At 49.8% G+C, this 19,296-nt stretch overlaps 1 protein-coding gene across 12 annotated transcripts in view; it reads left to right on the forward strand.

Annotated features, from left to right (window-relative positions):
• LOC119455925 (poly(rC)-binding protein 3-like) overlaps positions 1–19,296 on the forward strand; it is a 490,025-nt gene that overhangs the window by 372,670 nt on the left and 98,059 nt on the right. For all 12 annotated transcript variants that reach the window (XM_049669431.1, XM_049669434.1, XM_049669432.1 and 9 more), the window contains one exon: positions 7,195–7,302. The gene's annotated coding sequence lies outside the window, so the exon portion shown is untranslated. The remainder of the gene's footprint in view (positions 1–7,194; positions 7,303–19,296) is intronic.

The following is a 19,296-nucleotide window of genomic DNA, read 5'->3' on the forward strand; positions in this document are numbered from 1 at the left end:
GGGAATCTATCATACAGAGTATGGATAGCATATATTGTGCAGAAATTGAAAATTCAACATTCCTAAGTTACGAAGAACGTGGGAAACGTCGTAGTTTTAATAAATTATGGCTTGCATTGAACTTAATCTGTTATGGTGCTGATGTTATCATCTGTCACCTGCTCTCACCCGTCCTGTAACATGTACCAGCTTGTGCTGTCACCTGTATCGTAGTTTTGTGTGATGTCGCTTCCGAAGTTCCCACGGTTTTCTGTCCATATGCCATATTCGTCGAACTTGTTTGTGTTTACGCAGTTTTTGAAGTATACCCGACGTGCTGGTTGAGTGATAATGGCGTTTTGCCGCCGAACGTGAGGTCGGTAGTTTGTATCTTAGCGGTGGCGCCTGCATATCTGACTGAACCGGACTGTGGATTCGTTCATTAGGGAAACTCGCGTCGCCAGTTATGATCTAGACTTCACTGCGGCATCTCTCAAAGCTCGCCATGCAACGCTGGTACGCAACCCGCCTTAATTGTGCTTCATGCCGTTTGAAAAAACCTCGCTAGTTCGCACGGATATGGAGTGTGTTCGAAAGCACTGGTAGAGCGTACACCCACTCGCGATTCATCATTGTTTCTTTTTTTGTGTGTGTGTGAGTATACGCTCTTTTCCTGATGTTTAGTGTGGCGATTTGATCATAGGAAATTAGGAAAATAAGACAATAAGATCAGACAACTAAGGAAATTAGGAATCAACGGAATGGTTGCATTCACAACTCTCGCAGACCGCTGACCTCCAGTGTTCGTACTAACTACAGCGTCGTCTGAATAGTGCTTGTACTCCGCCGTTTGGCTTTCTCATTATAGTCTGGCAGAGCAGTCGTTTACTTTGCTGTCAACATCCTGCAGTGCTTAATACTCGTCATTTGCTGCTACCCAGACGTCATCTGTGCTGGAAGGACAGTTGCTTTCTTCTATGCCTTACTTTTTTTTGCACATAAAAAAAAAAACATCGCCATGGTACAAGACGCGGAATCCGTTTTGAATAGCTTTGGAAAGCAAGCAAACGAGAAAGGGGAAAAGTGCGCACATGGGCTTCGACTGTCCGAAAGACGGTGCTCAGTGGACGTCAGTCATGCCGGCGACGCGTTTTAAAAAGATTGCTTCGCAACGACACGGGAATGAAAAGAGCTCAGCGATGCTCGCCAAACATATAAAAGCGAATCGAAAGGGCGAAATCGGGACAGTTCGTTGGAGAACAGTCTCGTTTCTACTTCCCATTGTTCACTTCGACGCTTTTATTTGGCTCTCCGAACAGCTACAGTTTACCCGCTCCCCACTCTTTGTAGGCATTTTTTTTCTCCTCCCCCGTTTGCGGCGAAGGAGGGTTGAGAGGGGGGGGGGGGAGGGGGGAGGTGCAGGCAGTGCTCAAGAGAAGGCACTTCATATCACAGCGCTCAAGATTTAACGAGCTCCTCTAGTCTGTGGAGTCCTTCGCTCGTCGTCTGAAGTGCACCGGACTCTTTCTCTCTTTTCTTGTTTTTTCAAATTTTTTTTTTTTTTCGTGATCGGAACTCTGCCGCAGCGCTCGTCGAGCAAACCGCGCCCCGCCGCTCTTCTTCCAAAAATATCTCCGATAACAAGATGGGCGCCCGCTAGTAACGAAGCGATTTCATTATGCAAGCTGTCAAATGAAGCCCACCGGGGCCCTCTTTATTTTTCTTCTCTTTCTCACTTCTTTTTTGGCCCTGTGCGTCTCTTCTATGCGACCGTTCTTCCGTCAAGCTGAAAGGCGGAGCAGTGCCCGTCATCAGCGCCTCTCCCGGCCTCCCGCTTAGTCTCCTCTGGCTTTGCCACTGCTTTTATACTGCATGTTATCAAGGAAAGAGCGAAAAGAAAGAACGACATGGAAAAGAAAGCTGAGCGAATTCGCAGCAAAGCGTTTGAGCACGCTCGAAAAAGTAAGGCGGAAGGCACCAGCTTCAGCGCCGCTTCATTGGATTCGGCCTTCCTTGATGACACTTCGGCGTATATACGCCCTCTAACGAGTACGGGAAGGAGGGAAGGGATGGCCTCGGCGTTACGTAGTATTATGCGTCGCTTATAACCTGCTCATAAGTATAACCTTAAGGCGGCGACCTAATCGGCGGCACTATAGGCGCGCAGTTGATATTAGCCAATAAGCCCGTGTGTCGCCCCGGTGACACGTTCTCGAATACGCGCTTTCTCGCTCGTTTTCACATGCTCTCTCATCTCTATCTATCTCTCTTCCTTCGCCACTTTTTCTTTTCTTTCTCGCCACCCGGCTCTTCGAGTGGTGCGCTTGGGCGCGCAGTTTAGCGGCATCTGCGGCAGGCATTTAGAATCGTTTCGCGAATCTGCCACGTGGGAGCCTGCCGGCGCTCTTCGCTCAACCTTAGTCGCCGTCCCGGGCGTCCCAAACTTTTCGCCGGTTTCTCACTCGCTAGTGAGTTTTCCTTCGTTATTGCTCGGCTCTCTTACACGCACGCTCTCTCTCTCTCTCTTGCGACCTGTCTTCGCTTCCGTTCTCGTTTTCTTTGCATCTCCTTCTCACTCGCCGCGCGCCTAACTTGTGCTGGTGTTAATACGAGGGCGCTAACGAGAGCTGCCGCCTTCTTCTCGCACTTCTACTGCTGCTGCTTCGTCTTCCTCTCCTTCGAGACAGCTGGACGGGGGCACGCGGAGAAAACGTCGTTTACGGATCAAATGAGTCATTAGCGCTGTTGGGAAACCTCGAGACGAATTAGGAGGACGGTCCAAAACAGCGTCAAGTACACGCGCCGACGCCGCCCACTGAACCGACGAAGAGCGAGAGCCCGGTGGCGGCCGAGAGCTTCGAGAAGGGCGGAAAGAAAAAGCGAGAAAAAAAAAAAAAAAAAAAAAACGGGTCGCCAGTGATAAGACGGCGAGAAAAAGGCGCGCGCGAAACACGGTGCAGGGCCTGGAACCGATCAGCGGTGGCGATCTTAATTTGCGTGTTTAGGAAACGACTCCTCTGAGGGGCGCATTAGCGCGGGCGGCCTTTAATTACCGGCGTTGAAACAAGCGCGCGCGCGGGACGTTAGCCCGGCGGTGTAAGGAAGGAGAGCGCGTAGCACAGGGCGCTCGCTCGAGGCGACGCGACGAAGTAGAGAAAGAAAAAAGCCGGAGAGGAGAAAAAGGTCCAGTTTCAAGTGGCAATTCGTCTTCATTTCCCGGCCATAGCAGCGACGGCGGCGATGGCGACGACCGGGACGCGTATTGTATTCCCGATCCACGAAGGCGGCATGCATTATTAGGTTGAAGCTCGTTAGGCCATCAGGAGTCGCGTTTGTAAGGGTGAGCGCTCGCGCGTATTGGCCTCCCACCATTCCTTTTGTTTTTGTTTTTTCTTCCAATACTTTTTCGCCTGCCACACACGTGGCCCTTATTGCCCCCCCCCGCCCCCTTTCCCTCCGTCGTCCTTTTCTCTCCCATCCAATGTTTTTGCCCTTCCGTCGGAAGAGCGAAGTCGTGCTCTTAGACGACCTCCGGGATTTAGCCTGCGTGCCGGATCGGGCCTCTCTTTGCGAGTGGTACCTATACAATGTTACCTGGCCGGCGCACCGCCCTTTCGGCTAATTGAGCTTCGGCGCTGTAAGGGGCGGAACAGGAACCGTGTGCTTGGTCGCTGCCCGCGCGCGGCTGGCTTGCTTAGCGGCGCTCGTTGGGTTGAATGGTTGGAACCTTTGTTCGGGCGCACGATCGCTGCGTTTGAATCGAACATGGGTGAAAGTAAATCGTACGCGTTCGAAAACTTAGATGACTTTCACCTTATCTGAACATTGCGGGGCTCCCTGGGCCATGAAATTACGCGGGGATTTGTGTTCGAGAGAAACAACAGATCTCTGGCGAATGCTATCTCTGCGTGAGAGTGGATGCTTGATGATTGTATTGTACATAACGTCTTATGAGCGTGCTCAAGCGGTCGAACATGTTTTGGAGGCGTCTTGGTATTTGCCATCATCGAGGCTTGCTTGTCATCATGAATCTGCCTTTGTTCAAGTGTTTTCTGTTGGGATCAATTCCTGCGATACATTAGCAGAACAGGCAGGCTCACCCCTTTGCCTCACTCACATCAAGTTGAACTTATTTCCCACGACGTCTCTTGGGTGCGAAATTAAGTGGTATTCCATTGCCTACACGCTACCTGGAACTATGACATCTTTCTTGGAGGACGTCACAGCTCCGCGAAGAAGTCTTGAGCTTGCCGGCGTCACTGGCCTTTAGAGGAAGTCTGTAGTGCATTTCACCAGGACATGTTGAAAACTTGGGTTATGCAAGGAAAGTTGTTGTAAAGCGCCGCCGTCCAAGTAGCGCCCTAGCGCAATTATTGTTAGAGATGAGTTTACTAACCATGGAGATAAAAGCAAATGAAATGTTGCGAAGGGGTATGAGAAGGCGAACTACCCTTATCCCAACACAGGCCTTCTGTCGCTTCCTCGGCCTGCGCGCGCTGAAAGCATTCCACCGTTGGCTGATTCCATATCATGGCTAAGGGCCCACGCGACGTTTACGCTGCACGACCCCGCTTCCTATTTCCCCCTTTTTTTTCTCTCTCTCTCTCTCTCGCTTTCTCTATTCCTGTTGCGCGAAGCATTTACAGGGCCGGTATATTGTAGCGATGCGTTATGCTTTATTCTATACTAGTGTTATCATCCACTGCTCACAGCCGGCTGGTCCAGTTGATAATGTGAGCGGACCGTCGCTCTGACCACTGACCAAGCGCGAAAAGCGCGAGAAGGCATTAGCATCGGAAAGGCATCGCTACAAAATGCCGGCCCAGGGGCGGTTTTGCTCCGCCTCACGGGAATCTCCGTACGGTTGTACGCGTATTATGTCGTCTCTGCTGACGGGGAGAATGGCTCCTCCGAGAAGGTGGGCGTGCGGCTGTCTGAGTTACTTAGCGACTTTAGCGGCCAACATTGGTGGGAAACTTTGCCGACACGATCGCCACCATAATCTGTACGCCGCCCTTTTCGCTATTACTGGTCGCGATGGATGGATGGATAAAACTTTATTTCATCTAATTAAATGTGGTTGGGCCCCTAGATGTCCGGGAGCGCCCTGGCCGACATCTCTAGGCGGGCCCGGTCCACCAGCCAGAGCTGGTCATCCGAGCAAGTGGCCCGAAGAGCGGCCTCCCACGAGGAAAATGAAGATTGGGAAGTTGTAAAGTTGTATAGGTTGTATAGGGTTGTATAGGAAGTTGTATAGGTTGTACCGCTATGGGCTTGGGGCAGCTCCACAAACAGTGGAGAAGATCTGCCCGGGGCGCTCGGCAGGTGGTACACTGTCGATTATTAAGACCAGGGTAAAATAAATGTGCCAGATATGGGGAAATAAGTGGCTTGGTCTGGATTACTGGTCGCGATAACCAACCCTGAGCGGAGGCCCATTCAGAGCTGGAGTTCAGTGAGACCGCCTAATTTGCTTTGAGTGGGAGTACGTATTTTCATCGCCCTTTCGGAGTGTGTTTGTGGGACGTGCGTTGCGTCAGCTTTCACCCATTATTTTGTCTGCAGTAGCGTATCAAACTTGATGTTCATACTAGCCTCCCGAGCTTCGGCTTAAGCCTCCTTAGCCTAAACTCTGGGCATCTCTCGTTTCAACCATATGCGATTTGTATATCTATGCGTGTTTCGAATAAAATCTTTGAATATATTTTTTTTCATTTAGTTTTCATTTGTGCACTGAAGCAACAATCGCTGTACGTAATTGTGAAGCACTGTCTCCCACATAAAGCTCAGTGAAGAGGGATCAGTTTGTAGTATGCGTTCGTCCCATGTCCCTCAACCGTCTGACGTGTTATCGCGCTTTCGTAGTCGTGAAGCATTCGCGATGCTTAGAAACGGCGAACTAACCTTACGTCGTTGTTGCTGTATATGGCGATCCTCTCAGACAAAACGGGCAAGCGCTCTCCCGCCGTCCTGCTTGCAGCTTCTATGGCGTTTCACGGTAAGAAAGGCCGCTTAAGTTGCGGCCGAGACACTGCGCAGTTATCCCATTCGCTGTGCCCCACGATTCGCGACGTGTTGCAGCATGCGAGTTTTCTTCCTCTTGCCGGACTCGGGCGGGCACCGCTGCTTTGGCGAACAGGCGCACTCGCTTTCACGGACCAGGCTGCGCAGCAGGCGTCGCCCCAAGCGCGCCTGCATGATGATTACCGCTCGTGATGTTTGTTTGTGTACTTTCCTCCCTTCCTTTCCCACTCGACATTTACGCAGAATCGCTGAGCCGCCAAGGCGTTTAAGACTGTCCAGCAACCGCGGTGAAATGCTGGGTGCTTTCGCATTCGCCTTCGCGGGAAACACGTGCGGAATTTTTTTCTTGCCACCGCTGTGCGCTATCGCAGGAGCAACCTTGCTGCCTGAAACGATTCATCATTCTCTAACGGTGGTTGTTGCTCGTGCTTAGCTGAACTCTGGCGACCGTGTGTGTCGAGACCCGCATTATCCATTTTTTTTTATTTATCTTTTCCCCTGTGTAAAACGGCAAAATTCAGAGATGTTGCTTTCAGCCTTTCGTTTTCGGCGTTGTCTTTTGTGCGATCGTGCGTGCGTGCGTTGATGTGTGTGTGTGCGTTGAGTGTTGTATGCGTGAGTGTGTGTGTGTGCATGGGGGGGGGGGGGGGGGGGGGGGGCGTGCGTGGGTGTGGTGTGTGTGTTCGGTCGCGTGCCTATTGCAGTACGTTCCTATACGTACCTTTCTACAGCTTTCAGAACGGCATTTGGACATTCGCTCTTTCTAGTTGATTGGCAGTGCTTTTTTTCGTTATTTTTCATATTGGTACTGTTCGAACATACATCCGAACAACGCATACGTAATGGTTGACAGAGCACCAGAAGTAGTTTGCCCACTCATTCAGACATACATACAATTTATATGCGGTGGTTGTATGCTAAGGGGTGGCAGAAAGGCGACTAAATGCCTGACAGTGTGGCATAACCAGATTGAATTTGGTTTACCGTGTTTACGAAAAGCTAGGTACCTGTCAACTGCGTATTACTTTTTTGTGCGCGTTGCGCGTAATTTCCAAAGGTCTTGCGCCTCGGCGCGTTCTGCGTGTCTCGTCGCAATTGTACTATGTAGTGCAACGCACGCAAGGCTGTCTCTGTTCTCCTGCCTAATATTCTGCCTCCCCTGTCCCTTCTCCCCCTCTCTCTCTTTCGCAGGGATGACCGCGTGAACCGTGAAGGCTGAACACTCTCTCTCACTCTCTTTCTTCCCTCACCTCAACGCTGGTTCCCTCGTGCTACGTCACTTTCTACGCTGCCGCTGAGGTGAGTAATTTCGCAGAATGCACGCACTGTCACGCCAAATCTCGCGAACTGGATATGATGATGTAATTTTGACGTACCAGGTCGTTTACGGGCTACTCCGCTGACTGTTCACGCTTTCAGCCACTGCAGAGAACCACGTCGATTTCGCATTTTCAATGATCGCGTCTCCCATAGACGCAAGCTACGCGCAGTCGCCTAATTGGCTGCAACACGACAACGAAGCCAAGCGTACGCACCGTCACACCAAGCTCAATCTGTTCGGCAGCGGAGCAAGGACACGAGCGTTGCGCGCACGCGTAGTTACTTTCTCTTTGAGTGATTGTGTGCAAACTGCAATATGCTGCAACCGGCCGAGCGGAGTGGTCCGACTGTAAACGCTAAGCTTAATCTGTCTAGACATACAACATGCATGTGTCTGGCGTTACCGTGGCTCGCATTATATGCCCACACAGGCAACGAATGATCTGATCAATAAAAAAAAAAAATACCAAGGCAGACGAAATGCACGAACGATGGTGTTTCTTCAGTATGACAATCGCGAGCGCTCGACACAGTGTACCACGCGTTTTATCCGAGCGCATGCGCTCGCCTTCTTCCCGATCGCGCAACGCCCTATGCAAACGACGATGCACGTCCTTCTGTATCGGTTATTCGGTTATATATTCGGTATCAGTTATACAAGGAGAAGAGGGAATGGAGGCTCCTTTTCGGTGCCACGAGGGTCCAGCCGTTTTTTGTGCGCGTCACTCTCTTCGTCCATAGGTGCGCGTAGTCACGGTTTGGAGACTCACGCGTGACCCGACTGAGCCTTGGCCACCACCAGTGGTGCGACGTTCGTGCTGCAGCCGTGACTAACCTCGCAGCTGTACTAAAACTCGTGCGCGAAGCGCCGGAAAGGTCACGTCGCTCGCGGCTATTCCGCGAACCACCCGCGAGGCAGCGCAGCCACAGGGGGACGGGACGCTGGAGCGTCGTTGCCATGACGACGGCCCTCAGTCAGCCTCGCTCCCTCGCGCTCGCTCGCTCGCTCGGTGCGTCATAGTGCGTCATGTTGACGTTCCCTAGGTCGCAGCCTGTAATAGTTCTCGTTCACCACACCGCTTTGTAGAAATTTAGAAACATGTCAGATTCCAAAGCAAGCTCTTTGTGCCGGGAAACCTGAGCTGTTTGAAACGCACAATGCCCGATTCAGGCGTTCTTTTCTTCGTTCGTTTCTATTTGTCTTGGTTCACAGGTACACTTGCGTACTAGTAACATCGAGCTCCAGTTGCCTAGAACTGCAACTCCGCTTCTAAAGCTTGGATGCGCACGCGCGCTTCATTTTAGTTTGCTCCGCGTAGTATTACCTTACTTGTGTAGAGACCAAAGTGAAATCCTGCTGTTGAAGGGCGTGTCGTAAAGGCAGATCGCGACGGTGCTCTTCGAGTGGATGTGCGATATTTTCTTACGATTAAGGCTGGACGGATACGGCTACTCTTAATTTTACTTCATGATAAGGGTGAAGGCGAGGTGGCTCTACCTTCCCCCCACCCCTTCCCCCTCTTTTTTTTTAACTATCGAAGGAAAAGAAAACGAAAAATAAAAGTTCTGTCGCCTTTGTCACAAGTTTCTGGCAGTCGTGTGTAAACACAGAAATTGTAATTGGGGACAACGTTTTCTTTTTCTTTTTTCTTTCTTTCTTTTTTTTCTTTTTTTTTTTTACTCTGTCGATAACCGTTATTGTTTGTCTTTCGGTGTTCGTGCTGTTAGGTTTCCTTCGCTAAATAGAGGTCCTAAATGTTTGCTTCGAAGAAAAACAACTGCGTCCCCGAACAATGAACCAACAAGCACACACACACACGTGCTCGCGCATCCTCACATTCGCCCATATAAAGCGCCGCTCTAAACGCACGCCAACTTACACAAGCCGAAACGTTGCGTGCCTGTCGAAGAAAGAAAAAGAAAACGTAGAAGATTGGCGTCCGAAATTCACAGAGCGAGAAACCGCCCGAAAAAAAATAAATAAAAATAATAATAAAGCACGCCGGCGGCCGGCCGGCCATGCCGCGTTCGGCGGGAAAAAGGCGTAATTAGACCGGGGAGCTTGCGCGCTCACTTCACCGCGCGCGCGCTCGGCGCTTTTTCCTCGGAGCTAGGTAAAAGATATACGCGCTCGCTTCTTCTCTGGGCGTCTTGCACGGAACAGTAGAGGAACGAGAAACAAAAATGATAATGCGCGCGCACGCGGAAACAAGTGTGGCAGGCAAGGCTGCTGCAGACCCCCGCCCCGATCCGATTAGCGTGAACGTTATTACGCCGCCGGCGTCGTGTACCAGCTAGTGCTGCATTAGATCTTGCTGCAGGCGGCCAACCGGAGGTCGAATCTTCTTCTTCCACTGCGCCTTTTTTGTGTACCGTTTGCTGCAGCCTTGTTCCTTTTCCTTTCTCTATCTCTCTCTTTCTGTCTCTTTCTCTTCGCCGGTTCTTGTTGTCGGCGTTCCCCAGCGAGTGGCGCAAGCTCACTGCGGCTCGCGGTCGAGGAATTGGATGAAGATGACGGAGTAAAAAAATAAAAAGAAATAAAATAATAGGAGTGTAAGCGGAATGCTATATAGCGGAGCAGTTGGCCAAGCTACAAGTACGAAAGTGACTCGCTCAGAAGAAAAGAGAGAATTGACGGTACTGTATTAAGGATTCATACTACGGAGTTCATCTTTCTTTATTTTCTGGGTTACAAGTGACCTTTTTTTCTTTCTCTTCCGGGCTTAGCGTTTCTCTTCATTATCGCGTTTTGTTCTCTTTCTCTTCTTTGTTGCCCCCCGCCAAGTAAACGCCGAGGCTGCCACCGAGCGTTTCGCCTAAGTGCGGCAACCGGTGTGCTACGATGTTTCCTCTCAGCGGCCGCAATATACTTGTTGCGTAACACCGGCTTGCCTCCTCTCTATACATAACCGCGTAACTTTCGAACATATTTCTTTATCAGGCGAGCTTCGCCGTTTCTCGCGCTTTCTTTTTCTTTCCTTTTTTTTTAAAGCAGAAAGCTGCTGCAGCGGATATAGGCGCGGAGAAAAGTATGCCGCAGTTCTAAAACTTTTCGCTATCGCAGGGAACCATAGGGGAAGAAGGAAAAAGGGCAGTCTTATGGAAAAGGTGTGCAGGCAGTCCAAAACCTGGCCCAACACTGTTTTTTTTATTTCTTCCTTTTTTAATTATTAAGCAGAAGCAATGCATATAGCGTTCGGCGGTCTCGCTACGTGTTGTAGCGTAACTCGAGTTTCTTCATCCGACAGCGGTTGTCCCACGCTGCGCTTCTCGTACACCTAAATAATTAACGCGGCTTCGAAGAATTGCGCGCGCGCGGAGCGTGCGGTGCCACGTAATGCAGTAGATATAGAATCTCGCCTCGTCGACGCGTGAGCAGGGATATAGGAGCGTTAAGAAAGGCGTGAATGAATGATGAAGGAAGATGAGAAAACTGGAGAGAGATGAGCTCCATAGGAGACGGGAACGCGCGCGCGGAGGTAAGATTAGAGAAAGGAAACACTATATATTCAAACGCGGAGCTGTCAATTAACCCTTCTCTATACGTGGCACCGGGTGTCTTGATACAAGCGCGAGCGCGTATCCGGACGTCGTTCAAAGACAAGAAGCTTCGTGGTTCGCATTCCCGTCCCCTTCCTGACTGATATTCGGAGCAAAGGGCGGGTGGTGCGTCCTAATGACGACAGTGGCGACGCCCTCTCGCCCGCCCTCCCGCAGGCTGGTGCGGCGGCGGCAGTCAATAAAAAAGTCGTAGTTTCGCCTGAAAGGCGAAGCATCGATTGGGATACCAAATTATTAGAGAGCTATACGAAGCGAGGATAGTAGTTTAATGGGCAGCATAAAGTTGTAAACATTCACTTACTGACTCAATATACGAGCATGATGTCACGTGAACACATCTCCCTCGATGACCGCGGAAATTCGCTGTGAAAGCGCCGGACTAAGAAAGCGCGCCAGCAGCAGCAGGCGAAATTGACCTTCGCGCTGTCTCTCGTTTCGCTTCAACGCGAACGTCGAAAGCGGAGCGCATACGAAGCTACCGGCACTCGGCGAATGCATTTGGTCCCCATCGCAGATCGCTTGTAAGATACGGGCGCGTGGCCGCGCTGTGAGCAGCAGTCGACGGAGCAGAACGCGGGGCCAGAACGCCCCCCCCCCCCCCCCCCCTCGCTCCCTCTCCGTCGTCTCGCCCCGTGCCTCGCGCGCGCGAGTCGACCTGGTGCTTCCGGCCTGCCTTCCGCGCTCGCGTTCGCTATATTGAACCGCGATTGCCGGCTCCCCTCGTACGCTTTCACTCGCAGACACAGAGTTCGGCGCGCGGCAACAATTTTGTCGCCGTTGGACTTTATACGGAACCTCACGGCGACGACGACGGCTACGATGCCGACCCCGACGGCAGAAATGCGCTTGCAGTGTCCACATAATTGCTATCGCAATGAAATGGTGCTACGGGGGATTAAGGCGAGAATGGAAGTTAAAGGTACCGCAAGTAAGGACGCGAGAGAAAAAGAAAAATTAGAAGGTAGGTAATAGAAACCGTAATGGATTGAACGGGGGCTCTAGCTCCGACGATCGCCGCCACCCAGAGTTCCCGCGCGAACGACCGGCGCTCGTTCGCGATTGTGTGGCGCTACGAAAAAAAAAAAAAAAAAACGTGCGTGCGGTAGTGGGTTTCGCGTCTCTCGAGGTCCTTAAATTATTGCGACTTTCCCCGACGCGCACACGCGTGGTTATTACTTTCTCTTCAGTTTTTCGTGAACAATAGTGCGTTCCTGTCCACCTCGTGTTCCCAGCGTTACTGTCTTTTATCTTACTTACTTTCTTTCTTTCTCAACTTAGTTGGCAGTGCTACTGTACACTTCGTTAACTTTCTTTCTTCTCTTTCTCATTTCGTGCGGATTTTTGTTCATCAGCCTTCGCTGTTTCGGTCTTCCCCCCCCCCCCCTTTTTTTTTTTTTTTTCCTGCTCTTGGAGACAACGAAGGAGGCGAGGCGGTGTGGCCCTGACTAAAGAAATTAAAAAACGCAGTAAAGAAAAACAAAAGCCGCCCGAGCTGCCGCGCGTTCTAAAACGCTTATTATTAGCTATTACCGTCATTTCTGGCGCGTGTTCTCCTCGGTGCAAGCCGACCGGCCAAAAAAAAAAAATAAAAAAGCGAGAGCGCGCGCGCACGCGCGCCGCTTTGGCTAATGCGCCACTGGCTCGTGCTCGTTCGTGCGTGCATAAGCGGTGCGCGCGCGGACCGCAGAGTAAGAAGAAGGAAGAGAAGCGCTGGTATCCACCGCGCTCGAGGAGGATAGGATGGAGGGAGGAAGGGTAAAAAGATGAGGCGCAACTTTCATTATTACGCTGCCGCGCTTGCGAGCGCGCGCGCTGTAGCCGTGGTCTTTGCTGCTGTAGGTGTTTCAGGAGTCGCAACGGCGGGCTCAAGCGAGGGGCTCGCCCCCCCCTCTCTCTCTCTCTCTCTCTCTCGCTCTGTCTCTCTCGGTTCTGCGGGCCTTCTTTCGTCTCGGTCTCCCCTTTTTTCTACCGGTGCTGCACACGCTGCAGGTTGCTCTCTTGCGCTTCGTTCTAGCGCCCACCTGAGGGCTTCTCTCTCTCTCTCTCTCTCTCTCTCTCTCGTGGTTTTTGGTTCGACGTGCTCGCTGCCTGGGCTGTAAAGTCGCGGCTAGTGCGTGCGCCGCAAGCGGCCGCTCGTGTGTACGTAGGCTGGCGCGCGCCGTTGACGATGATTACTTTTTACGAGTGGGTGCCCTAATACAATCCGCTTCGCCCCTTCCCTCTCTTCTTCCTTCTCGAACGACCGTTCTGTCCGCCGGCACCGTGACTGCTGCCCGTGAGCGTCGTAAAAAGCCGGCCCCCACCACTCTCCCGTTAATTTCCGAGCTTCCGCAGAGCAGTGGTGGAAGGGATATATATATATATATATATATATATATATATATATATATATATATATATATAAAATATGCAGACACCGCTGCCGCCAAGATGGGCGTCCAGGCATCCGTGTGTACTCAACGACGAGCACAACGACGAAGCTCTATGGCGCTCTTCTCCGGGCATGTACTTTCTCTTGCGGCAGCCTCTTGCGGCCGGCAGGAAATCTGCGACGAGCCCGCCGACGATTTTCACTCCCTTCTCCTCCACTTTGTCTCTCTCTCTCTTTCTTGTTCCTGCGATACCTTTCACTGGCGCGGCGCTTTATAATCTCGTTTTCGAAAATTACAGCCGCCACCGCTCTACTTCCCATGTTCGTCGCATTTACGGCCGTTTGTTTTGCGAAGCGCCGAACAATACAGCCTCGTGGTCGTCATATATCCGCCCGCGTCTTTATTATTACTATCTTTCTTTTCCGAGCTCTCCGACGCAGATAAAGACCCGCTCGCGCTTTCATTACCGCCTTCGTAAATGTGAGCCATAACTCGCCTCCATGTGGTAAGCGACATTGATGTGCCGAAAAACCAGCGGAGCGCGTTATCGTGCTCATATATATAATTTTACTTCTTTTAGCGCGAATCTACTGAATGCTCTCAGTGTCGCTTCCGTGCGCTGCTCTAATAGAGGCCTGGGAAAATACCCTCCTGTTCGTTCCTCAAGTCGTGATTGCAGGTGTACATTCTTTAATGCGGCATATTGCTCGTTGCGGTGGTGGCTGCAGTAAAAGCTGCATTGTGCTTAATGAGCTTTGAGACTTGGCGAGCCTTTTTCGGCCTTGGTCGTCTCTGCGGCGGTCGTAGTTTCGAGATTACTGCAGCTCAAGCTCCCTTGGCTAGCACCGTGATTGTTAGCGAGTTGGTACTAACTTGTAAACCATAACGAACTGAGCTTTATGCTCTTCCTAGTGCCTGTTCATTTCAAAGTTGTGTGTCGTGTCGAAGAGTATTGCGTAATGCCTGCACGTTTTTACAACTTAGAAAAAGACCGCGAGGAAGCGGGATTGCCATGTTTTATGCGCCTTGATATGTTTTGCCCTACCGAGCTTTTTCCCCCTTTTTTTTCCCCTTCATGTTCACTGTTAGCGCGCACCAAAATCTTTGCACGACGAAGTCCGTTTGCCATCCGAATGGCCGAGCTCACAAAGGTAAACTTTCTTATTCGACGGAGTTCTCTTTGCACGCAAATCTTCCTTGCGAGCTCGTCATTGAAAAGCCAGATAAAATGCACTCGTTCTGCGGCCGCCCTGAAACCGAATACAATAGAACACAAATATAACGAACCCGGATAAAGCATATTATTTTCTATATCAAACATGCGAGACTTACTTACGCATCAGAACAGACTCGGTGGATGTGTTGCGCGGGTGCTGTACGGACTGCGAGGGAATTGGGCGATCGCAGCTTGGTCTACACAATCTGGCGCATTGAGAACGCAATTCTATAATGACGATAAGATATCGTTCAATGCACAGGCAAAAAATGTCTGCTTACTGCACGTAGTATTGTTTTTCATAAATGTATTCATTCCTTGCTAGCCTTTTCTCCACTGGAGATATGTAAGACAAATCTGTATATAATTAACTCATCACAAAAGGTCGTCGAAATTTGTTATACGCGAGTTTGGGTATATCAAATTTGGTTATACCTGATATAGCGAACCAATCTTGTACTCCGATACAAGTCTAGATACCCGGCAAAGGACCGCCTTCCAGCCAATGGTGTCGCTGGGTGAACGTGACGTCGCGGCCGACCGCCTTACACCTACGGGTAGCGCTGTTGGAGCCAGGTCTCTCTGAGTGCAACCGCACGCATAAGTAGTTCCGAAGGACGCATTTATTTTCAGCGAAAATAAAATCTTAACTTAAATTCTTTATTTGCCCGTTACTACGCATGAGGTGAAAGGGCTTATTTGCCAATTGGAGCAGTGAGTTGAATTCCACTAAACTGCAGCGGGGGCTGCTTCCCGATGGCGCCGAGCGGTGATGCAGAAGACGAAACACCAGACCGATCGTCGTTACCACACTGCTCGCAACACACAGACGAGGCTTTTCACGGAATTCACCTTGGGATATGACTGAACGGCGCGAAAGTCAGCTTGAGAGAGCACGATCTCACTGACAACGCCGATGGGAAGACACGAACAGCGAAGGCGGCCATTTATATATATATATATATATATATATATATATAAATGAGCAGCACAACTTCGCAGGTTATCATAGGTTCATTTACCCAACAGTTTCGGTATATATATATATATATATATATATATATATATATATATATATATATATATATATATACAGTGCGCGTGCACAATGCGCGCATCGTAGGTCACGACGGTGACAAGTACACGGCGTTGACAACACCGGCCACGTTTAGCAACGCGTCGACCAAGAAAAAAAACAAGAAAGAAGAAGGCTCATTCCCACAAAATTTTCCTGTTTCTAAGCGAGCGCAGGCTGCGGCTTTAACTGCAACAGCCCGAAGACAAAGGCACACAGTGTCCTTTCTTGTTCTCTAGAATCGTGCTTCTGCCTTCCTTCCTTCCTTCTTCGGCCTTGCGGAGGCTCCCTGGTGAGGATGTCGCTTTGGCACAAAGTCAGCGAAAAAAACACGCTGGTTTGGCGGCCGAAGTACGAGAAGGTAATGCGCGGACTACAATGGGATCCCCCGGGTGGCACAAACCGGGCCCGGACAGAGAAAGAAAGGGGAGAGAGATGGAGGGAGAGGAGGACGCCTGGGGTCGGCCGTAGCTAAAACCGGCGTTGGCAGTGCCCGTGTCGCGAACTGGGCTTGGCGAAACCCACGTGCGGTGCGCTCGCTCGTGTGTATGTATATACCCTCGGCGCGAACCGCGCCTCCTTTTTGCCCGAGCGCGCATGCTGCCGATTGCGCAACCTGGTTGTTTACCATTGTGCGGCATTTTAATTGGTGGCTCCTCGTAGAACTGCTGAGCCTTAACGCGCTAGCTCTCTTTTGTCTTCCTCCCCATCCTTATGCTCTCTATTTTCGTTGGTCACACGAGAGCGGAGCTGGTTGCGCTGCTTTCTGACGCCCTTACGGGCCACGCTGACGGTGTGCTGTGAGCACACCGAGCGGATCGGCCACGGGCTGTGACCTCTTCGCGACGCGTCCGTGTGCTTGTTGAAAGAAGAGAAACGGCGCTTGTTCCGCGAGAAATCAAATGATAAGATTAAGCAATGCCGTGCCTCTTAATAGGTTACGCAAGTCGGTTCTCTTCCAGCCGTAACCGTGAGTACCAGAGGGTTGAATTCTAGCTGTCTAACTGTGTGTCTGCTAATTTACGCGTCGAGATAGCATTTGCGTTGAAAAAAAGCTAGGTGCTTTTGGCATGCAACTGCGATTAAAACCATTTGCGATAGCAGGTACTGGCCTTGCACACCGTACCGTTTAACTACGAGCCTTGCTCATCGTTTCTCCAGGTGCTCGTTGACCGCCTTGCGGTAGATAGAAAGCGTAGTAGAGCGTAGCACGTATCTTTGGTGAAGCCTCTGTTTGCAGTGTTTATGGTATTGTGGCGCCATCTGGCATGCACTCGACCACTGACGGCTATTAGCTCCCAGTGTTCGAGGCGCTCCTCTGCGTCTTTTTTTTTTTTTTTTTTTGTGCATGTGGGTCTGATTGACGTATGACAAACAAAAGGCTTAGACAAGAGGACAAACCAGTTTCAATAACTGATTATAACGGGCTGTTGCTAGTGCATTTTTGTATTACGCATATCTGAAGCGCGCATGAAACAATAGGCTTTAGAGAAGAGGTTCGGCAAATCAGTAGGAGTAATTTAACATCCTCACGCGAGTAAAAAAAAAAAAAAAAAAAAAAAGAGAGACAAAGAGAAAAAAAGGGGGTCGCACAAGTCGCACATGGTATAATGGGAGCGGAGGATCGCCCTAATATTCGTACAAGCGCTACGGCAACACAGTGTATCATAAATTATATTGCGTTTTTTGTTAGTTGACGTTGGCTCGCTGCTGTGCACGCTGCCCTAACACTCGCTAAATTAGCGAGTTACATGCGCCTGACACTGCGATTGCTGCGAGAGGCTTGGTGTGTGTTCGCAGTATTCTCGTTTGATCTAGCCGCTTACAAATTTGTAGCTGTATCTAGATCAGTGGGTAATTTATTTCACTTGTCTAATTTTTTTTTCAGTCGACCATAATAAGGAATTTCGCTTAATGGACAGCAATAATGCTCGATTAGCAAAACAATGCGACATTGTCAGAATTGAATATAGAGTTAATACATTAGGGGAAGAACGCAGTAACGTAAGTTTCTAGGCGTTCTCATTTCAAAGTGACACACATTTTCGTAACTTATGTTCGACGTAGGAGGCAGATTTTTGATATCCATGTTTTAATTTCATTCCTTTGAATGATGCACAAGCATAGCACATTTGTGGAATGATGGCAGCTGTGGTGCTTTTCATTTTAACTCGATAACTTGCGATTTGCGCACGAACGACAAGGTTAGCTCACCCACGGAAGGAAGCTGTTGAAGCATCCGCTTGTCCTTGTCACTTGTCTCGTCCACGCGTTTATCCTTAGCGCTGTACGCTTACGATTTTAAATCGCCAACTTTCCCTATCAGCCATCGTGCTATGTTTATTTTTAAATGGACAATTAATGGCACTACTATATGCGCGTTCACTCTGTGTCAGAATCAGTAGCTTAAGCAAATTAATTGATGTTAAAAGGTTTCGTGCGAAAAACAGAGCACGCTTGCGTTCAGTATGTATTTTTTTTTTTCAACCTTTTTGGTGTGACTATTTCAATTGGGACTTAGAGATGTGAAGCTTAAGTGCAAGTCTAGACCGTCGCTTAGCTTCCAGTTGGTTGAGTGCGTTAGCGCCGAAACATCAGTCGTCGGGGTCACAAGTGCCATCCACTGGCCCGTACTTACAAATGTAGAACGAATAAAAGTTATTTTGTGAGATTGGGTTGCAAAGTCAGGTTTTTTGCGCACGAGGCAGGCAGTCAGCGCACAACGTTCGTGGCTTCATTTCAACGTACTTCTGCCGGCAGTGTCCACGGGGCTCTACAGAAATGTTATTTAATGACCACATTGCACTTTCCGCGCAAAAGACCAGCACCTATTCGTCGTTCTCTCATATACGAAGTGCGCTGAAAGTTCAAAAAGTTATTAGTTCACGTGCACTTAAAAAAAAAAGAAAAATATATATACATATATGATACTAAAAAGAAATACAAAGAGAAGTGTAGATTTAGCACTCGCTAGATTGCGTTGCTGTGTGCTCTTCTGCAGCGAGATATGCGATTTAATTACGAACTGCAATGAAATTAACGAAGCATATTCGTCGTTTCAGGGAGGCGCAGCTTCTTCAGATGAAATGTAGAGTATAGAGCGATGCATTAATATGAAAGTGGCGCGGCGCGCTCAATCGCTTTCACTCAGGCTATATAGTTACCGCTGACGTTCGCGTCCGAGCGTCTTTTGTAGTCTGTGTGACAAATTTCTACGTCGAATGGACTTGCGCGAACGGCTGGAGTGCCCTGCACGTGGCAAATGCGACAGCCGGTGATTTTAGAAGGATCTCTTCTCTTTTGCATGCATTTTGTTTTTTCAGTACATCTTGAACATTGAGCAGGCTCGTTGCAAGTTGTGCTCTATACCTACTTGCAAACTTACAAGCACATACCGCATTCAGAAATTGCGCAGAGCAAAATGTTTAGTTTCACGCGCGAAGCAAAAAACGAAGTTAGGCATTTTCGTACCTATAAAGACATATACGAGGAAGTACAACCGCGAGATATATAATAGACCCGAATGAATAACATATATGTAGCATAAGTGGCTCGCTACTTGTGGACTCCAGTGCTTCCAAAGAACACAGTGATGCGTCAATTTGACGCCACTGTGGATCACCGTGCGTTTGCGAGCCCATTGGCTTCGTGCACCCAACGGGGAAGCGTCGCTTGGCGAATGCTTCCTCTGAACGGTAATTTTGCACTCCAGCTAAGAGCTTCAGTTTCCGATAACCGTCATCTAATAT

This window comes from Dermacentor silvarum, chromosome 6 (genome assembly GCF_013339745.2).
Source record: "Dermacentor silvarum isolate Dsil-2018 chromosome 6, BIME_Dsil_1.4, whole genome shotgun sequence".
NCBI classification, from domain to species: Eukaryota; Metazoa; Arthropoda; class Arachnida; order Ixodida; family Ixodidae; genus Dermacentor; species Dermacentor silvarum.